General features: G+C 47.1%; 1 protein-coding gene across 3 annotated transcripts in view; it reads right to left on the bottom strand.

Annotated features, from left to right (window-relative positions):
* nyap2a (neuronal tyrosine-phosphorylated phosphoinositide-3-kinase adaptor 2a) overlaps nt 1-10,000 on the bottom strand; it is a 353,005-nt gene that overhangs the window by 145,932 nt on the left and 197,073 nt on the right. The window lies entirely within an intron of this gene.

The raw sequence follows: 10,000 nt of genomic DNA, 5'->3' as shown, positions 1-10,000 counted from the left end.
ACACACCCACACTCACACACGGAAACACACTCTCACACACACACTCTTACGATCACTCACACACAACAAACTCACACACAATCACTCTCACACACACACTCACACACACATTCAAATTCACATACACACGCACACACAAAAACACACACACACTCACACAGAGGCACTCACACACAGATATGCACTCTCACAAACACACACACTCTCTCACACACATACACTCACACACTCACACACACTCACATGTACACACACACACTCACACACGTACACTCACTCACACACTCACACACAGATATGCACTCTCACACACACACACTCACACACACACTCTCACACACTCACTCACACACGCTGTCACACACCCACACTCACACACAGACACACAGACTCACACACACACTCTTACGATCACTCACACACAATCACTCTCACACAATCACTCTCACACACACACTCACACACACATTCAAATTCACATACACACGCACACACAAAAACACACACACACTCACACACTCACTCACACACACACACACACACTCACACACTCACACACAGATATGCACTCTCACGCATACACACTCACACACACACTCTCACACACTCACTCACACACGCTGTCACACACCCACACTCACACACAGACACACACTCTTACGATCACTCACACACAACAAACTCTCACACAATCACTCTCACACACACACTCACACACGCATTCAAATTCACATACACACGCACACACAAAAACACACACACACTCACACACTCTCTCACACACTCACACACACACACACACAGGCACTCACACACAGACTCACACACAGATATGCACTCTCACAAACACACACACACTCTCTCTCACACACATACACTCACACACTCACACACACACACTCACATGTACACACACACTCTCACAAACACTCACACATGTACACTCACACACACACACACTCACACACACTCACTCACACACTCACACACACATTCAAATTCACATACACACTCACACACACTCAAAAACACACACACTCACACACACACATACACACACTCACACAGACACACTCACACGCACACTCACACACACTCACTCACACACAATCAAATTCACACACACACTCACACACAGACACTCACACGTACACACACACACACTCTCACACACAGATATGCACTCTCACACATACACACTCACACACACGCTCTCACACACACACACACACACGCAGTCACACACCCACACTCACACACAGACACACACACTCACACACACACTCTTACGATCACTCACACACAACAAACTCATACACAATCACTCTCACACACACATTCAAATTCACATACACACGCACACACAAAAACACACACTCACTCACACACTCACTCACACACTCACACGTACACACACACACTCTCTCTCACACACACACACACACACTCACACACACACACTCACACACACACGGATATGCACTCTCACACACAGACTCACACACAGATATGCACTCTCACAAACACACACACACTCACACACACACTCACTAACTCACTCACACACTCACACACACACACACATGTATCGCACACACTCACACACACACTAACACGTACACTCACACACACACACTCAAACACAGATATGCACTCTCACACATACACACTCACACACACACACTCTCACACACTCACTCACACACGCTGTCACACACCCACACTCTCACACAGACACACACACTCACACACACACTCTTACGATCACTCACACACAACAAACACACACTCACACACACATTCAAATTCACATACACACGCACACACACGTACACTCACACACACACACTCACACACACATACACTCACACACTCACTCACACACACACACACACACACACACACATGTATCACACACTCTCACACACACACACGTACACTCACACACACTCACTTACACACTCACACACCGATATGCACTCTCACACAAACACACTCACACACACACTCTCACACACTCACTCACACACGCTGTCACATACCCACACTCACACACAGACACACACTCTCACATACACACTCTTACGATCACTCACACACAACAAACTCACACACAATCACTCTCACACACACACTCACACACACATTCAAATTCACATACACACTCACACTCTCACACTCACTCACACTCACACACACACACAGACTCACACACAGATATGTACTCTCACAAACACACACACACACTCTCACACATAGAGATTCACAGACCCACACTCTCACACTCACACACAACCACTCACACACTCAGACACACATACCCACACACACAGATACACACTCTCACACACACACTCAAACTCACACACATTCACTCACACACGCACAGACACACACTAACACACACACTCATAATCAAATTCACATGCACGCTCACACACACACCCACACGCTCACACACAAACATACACTCATACACACATACTCACTCACACACAGACTCACACACACACACTCACTCACACAATCAAATTCATACACACACTCCCACACACTCACACTCACACATACACTCACTCACTCACTCACACACAGACTCACACACACACACTCACTCACACAATCAAATTCATACACACACTCCCACACACTCACACTCTCACATACACTCACACATACACTCACACACTCACTCACACACTCACACACTCACACACACTCACACACACTCACTCACACACTCACTCGCATACACACTCACACACACACACTCACACACACTCGCTCTCACACAAACATTCCCACACACACACAGATATGCACTCTCACACACACACACTCAAACACACACAGTCTCACACACAAACACGCACTCTGACGCACACACTCACACACAGACTCACAAACCCACACTCAAACACTCACACACACACACACCCACACTCACACACACACGCACACCCACACACAGACAGACACTCACACATAGATATGCACTTTCACAAACACATACACACACTCTCTCACACACAGACACACACTCACACACACAATTAAATTCACACACACACACTCACTCACATACACTCTCACACACACACACTTACACACTCACACACTAACACACACACACACACACTCACACAAAGGCAGACACTCACACACACACAGACGCACACACAGATATGCACTCTCACTAACACACACACTCACTCACACACAGACACACACTCACACTCACACACACTCATAATCAAATTCACACGCATGCTCACACACGCACACATACATTCATATACACACACTCACTCACACACTCACACACACTCACACAATCAAATTCACACACACACACTCTTACACACTCAAACATACACTCAGTCACACACAGACACACACTCTCACACACACACTCACATGTACACACACACACTCACATAGATACACTCACACACACACTCACACACACTCACTCACACACTCACAAACAGATATGCACTCACACACACACACACTCACACACACTCACACGTATACACACACACTCTCACACACACTCACACACTCACACATATACACACACACTCTCACACACACTCACACACATACACTCACACACACACACACTCACACACACTCGCACACCCTCACTCACACACACACTCACACATACACACTCACACACACACACAGATATGCACTCTCACACATACACACTCACACACTCTCTCACACACTCACACACACAATGTCACACACCCACACTCACACACAGACACACATTCTCACACACACACTCTTACAATCACTCACAAACACAAACTCACACACAATCACTCTCACACACACATTCACACACACATTCAAATTCACATACATACACACACACACAAACACACACAGACTCACACACTCACACACACTCACTCACATACTCACACACAGATATACACTCTCACACATACACACTCACACACATGCTCTCACACACTCACTCACACACACAGTCACACAGCCACACTCACACACAGACACACACACTCACACACACACTCTTACAATCACTCACACACACAAACTCACACACAATCACTCTCACACACACAGGCACTCACACACACAGACTCACACACAGATATGCACTCTCACAAACACACACACACACTCTCTCACACACATACACTCACACACACACACTCACATGTACACACGCACACTCACACACACTCACACACGTACACTCACACACACACACACTCACTCACAAACTCACACACAGATATGCACTCTCACACATACACACTCACACACACACTCTCACACACTCACACACAGATATGCACTCTCACACATACACACTCACACACACACTCTCACACACTCACACACAGATATGCACTCTCACAAACACACACGCACTCTCCCGCACATAGAGACTCACAGACCCACACTCTCACACTCACACACAACCACTCACACACTCAGACACACATACCCACACACACAGATACACACTCTCACACACACACTCAAACTCACACACATTCACTCACACATGCACAGACACACACTAACACACACACTCATAATCAAATTCACACGCAAGCTCACACACACACACATACGCTCATACACACACAATCACTCACACACTCATACACACACACACTCACACAATCAAATTCACACACACACACTCCCACACACTCACACACATACACTCACACACACACTTATACACACACAGACTCACACACCCACACTCACATACTCTCTCACATACACTCTCTCACACACACACACTTACACACTCACACACTAACACACACACACACCTACACACTCACAGTCACACACTAATACACACACACTCACACACAGACAGGCACTCACACACACAGACTCACACACAGATATGCACTCTCACAAACACACACCCATTCTCTCACACACAGACACACACTCACACACACACTCTTACAATCACTCACACACACACACTCACACACAATCACTCTCACACGCACACTCACACACACACAAAAACACACACACACTCACACACTCACTCACACACACACACAGAGTCACACATAGATATGCACTCTCACAAACACACACACAGAGACACACACACCCACACTCTCACACACACACTCAAACTCACACATATTCACACACACACGCACAGACACACACTAACACACACACTCATAATCAAATTCACATGCACGCTCACACACACACACACACACACAAACATACAATCATACACCCATACACTCACACCCATACACTCACACCCATACAGTCACACACACACTTACACACACACAGACTCACACACCCACACTCACATACTCTCTCACATACACTCTCTCACACACACACTTACACACTCACACTCACACACTAACACACATTCACACACACACACTCTCACATACACTCACACATACACTCACTCACACACTCATACACACACACACTCACACACACACACACTCACTCACACAATCAAATTCATACACACACTCCCACACACTCCCACACACTCCCACACACTCCCACACACTCCCACACACTCCCACACACTCCCACACACTCACACACACTCACACACACTCTCACATATACTCACTCATACACACTCTCTCACACACACTCAAACTCACACATATTCACCCACACACGCATAGACACACACTAACACACACACTCATAATCAAATTCACATGCACACTCTCACACACACACAAACATACACTCATACACACACTCCCACACACTCACACACACACTGACTCTCACACACACTCACACACATACACTCACTCTCACACACACTCACACACACACTCACTCACATACTCACAGATATCCACTCTCTCACACACACCCACACACATGCTCTCACACACTCACACACATTCACACACCCACACTCACACACAGACACACACTCTCTCACACACACACTCTTACAATCACTCACACACACACTCACACGTACACACTCACTCACACACACACACACACACTGATATGCACTCCCTCACACACACACTCACACACAGTCTCACAGACTCACTCACACACACACTCAGACACATTCACACACCCACACTCTCTTACACACACTCTCACAATCACACACACACTCAAACACAGACACACACTCACACACACACACACACACTCACTCACACACTCACACACACTCACAGACATACACTCACTCACACACACAAACGCACACTCACTCACACATACACACTCACACACACTTGCACACACACATACAGACTCATACACCCACACTCACACACTCACTCACTCTCACACTCACATACCCACACACACTCTCTCACAAACTCACTCACATACACTCACACACCCATACACTCAGACACAAACTCTCACACATACACACTCTCACAATCACTCACATACACACAATCACACACACTCACACACACACACTTGCACACACACACACTCACTCACACACACTCATAATCAAATTCACACACACACACTCACGCTCATACACTCAGGCACTCACACACACTCACGCACACACTCACTCACACACATACTCTCACGCACACACATTTACACAGAGACTCACACACTGACATTCACACACTCACTCACACTCTCAGACTCACACACCCACACTCACACACAGATACACACACACACTCTCACAATCAAATTCACACACACACTCACCCACATACACTCACGCACACACTCTCACACACACACTTTCACACACACAGACTCACACACCCACACACATTCACTCACACACGCACAGACACACACTAACACACACACTCATAATCAAATTCACACGCACACATACGCTCACACACACACACTCACTCACACAATCAAATTCACACACACACTTTCACACACACAGACTCACACACCCACACACATTCACTCACACACGCATAGACACACACTAACACACACACTCATAATCAAATTCACATGCACACTCTCACACACACACGCACTCACACACTCACAAACTCATACACACACTCACACACACTTACACACACACACACACTCATACACATACACACACTTACACACACTCACACACACACACTCATGCACACTCATGCACACACACACTCACACTCACACACATACACTCACACACATACTCTCACACACACACTTACACACAGACTCAAACACTGACATTCACACACTCACTCACAGTCTCAGACTCACACACCCACACTCACATACAGATACACACTCACACACACTCTCACAATCAAATTCACACACACGCTCACACACACACACTCACTCACATGCACTCACATTCACACACACACTCACACACATACAATCACTCACACACACACTCTCACACACACTTACACACACACACACTTACACACCCACAGACTCACACACCCAAACACACAGGCACTCACACACTCACAGACCCACACACAGATATGCACTCTCACAAACACACACACACACATTCTCACACACAGAGACTCACACACCCACACTCTCACACTCACACACAACCACTCACACACTCAGACACACATACCCACACACACAGATACACACTCTCATGCACACACTCAAACTCAAACACATTCGCTCACACACGCACAGACACACACTAACACACGCACTCATAATCAAATTCACACACACGCTCACACACAGACACACATACACTCATACACACACACTCATACACACACACACTCACACACACACACTCACTCACACAATCAAATTCACACACACACTCCCACACACTCCCACACACTCCCACACACACACTCCCACACTCTCACACACACTCACACACACTCACACACTTACTCACACACACACACACTCTCACACACACTCACACACACTCACACACACTCACACACACTCACACACACTCACTCACACACACACTCACACACACTCACACACACACACGTACACACACACACACTCACTTTCACACACACTCACTCACACACTCACAGATATGCACTCTACACACACACCCACACACACGCTCTCACACACACACACACATTCACACACCCACACTCACACAAAGACACACACTCTCACAAACACACTCTTACAATCACTCACACACACACACACTCACACGTATACACTCACACTCACTCTCACACACACAGATATGGACTCTCACACACACACACTCTCACACACACACACTCTCACACACACACTCTTACAATCACTCACACACACACACACTCACACGTATACACTCACACTCACTCTCACACACACAGATATGGACTCTCACACACACACACTCTCACACACACACACTCTCACACACTCACACTCTCACACACTCACACTCTCACACACTCACACACCCACACTCACACACCCACACACGCATTCACACACACTCTCAGACTCACACACAGATACACACACACACTCGCATCCCCCACACACACATTCACGCACCAACACTCACAATCAAATTCACACACATGCACACACTCACACACACACTCACTCACACACACTCACACACACACAGACATGCACTTTCTCACACACACACTCTCACACAGACACACTCACACACACAGACTCACACACCGACACTCACACAGATATACACTCTCTCTCTCACACATACACACATTCATACAAAGACACACACTCACACTCACACACTTGTACACCCACACTCACGCACAGACACACCTGCACCCACACCCACGCACAGACACACACTTACACACACTCACTCACACGCACACTCAAATTCACCGACACATCCATGCAAACACACACGCAGTCGCTCACACACACTCACACACACACACTCACTCACACACACACGCACTAGCTCACACACACACATACTCTCACACACACACTCACACACACACATACTCTCACACACACACTCAAATTCACACACTCACAGACACACACTCACACATCCACATACTCACATAAACCCACATTCGCTCATTCACACACACTCACACACCCATACACATTCACTCACATACCGACACACTCACACACACATTTACACACATACACTCACTCTCACACACCCACAGTCACACACTCACACACACTCAGACTCACATGCACAGATACACACACTCACACACACAGACTCATACACCCCTACAAACACTCACTCTCACACAGACTCACACACCCACAGTTACACACAGACACACACTCACACACACACTCATTCACACACCCCCACAGACACACTCACGCACTCACTCTCTCACACAGACAAACACACACACACTCACATTCACCCACACGCGCACACACACACTCATTCACTCACACACACTCACACTCACACACTCACACTCACACACACACACACACACTCATACACACACACACTGACACACACACTCTCACATACACACTCTCACACATACTCACTCACACACACACTCACACACATACACCCTCTCTCACTTACAGTCACAGACACACACACACTCAAACACCCAAACACACTCACACATAGACACACACACTCACTCACACACACACCCACACTCACATACTGACACACACACACTCACACACACTCACTCACACATACTCACTCACACACACTAGCTCACACACTCACACACCCACACACACAGACACATTCTCACACACTCACGCACACACCCACTCTCACTCACACACACACACACACTCACACACTCGCACACACTCACTCGCGCACTCACACACTCACTTGCGCGCACACACACACACTCACTCACTTGCAGACACACTCACACCCATGCACCCACACTCACTCACACACCCACTCACTCACACATACACACTCTCACACACACTCACACACACTCACACACACACAAGCTCACACACTCACTCACTCACACACACAGACACATTCTCACACACTCATGCACACACCCACTCTCACTCACACACTCACTCA

This window comes from Chiloscyllium punctatum, chromosome 6, assembly GCF_047496795.1.
Source record: "Chiloscyllium punctatum isolate Juve2018m chromosome 6, sChiPun1.3, whole genome shotgun sequence".
In the NCBI taxonomy this organism is placed as follows: Eukaryota; Metazoa; Chordata; class Chondrichthyes; order Orectolobiformes; family Hemiscylliidae; genus Chiloscyllium; species Chiloscyllium punctatum.
Note: the sequence above shows the minus strand (reverse complement) of the source record. Positions and strands in the feature narration are given on the sequence as shown.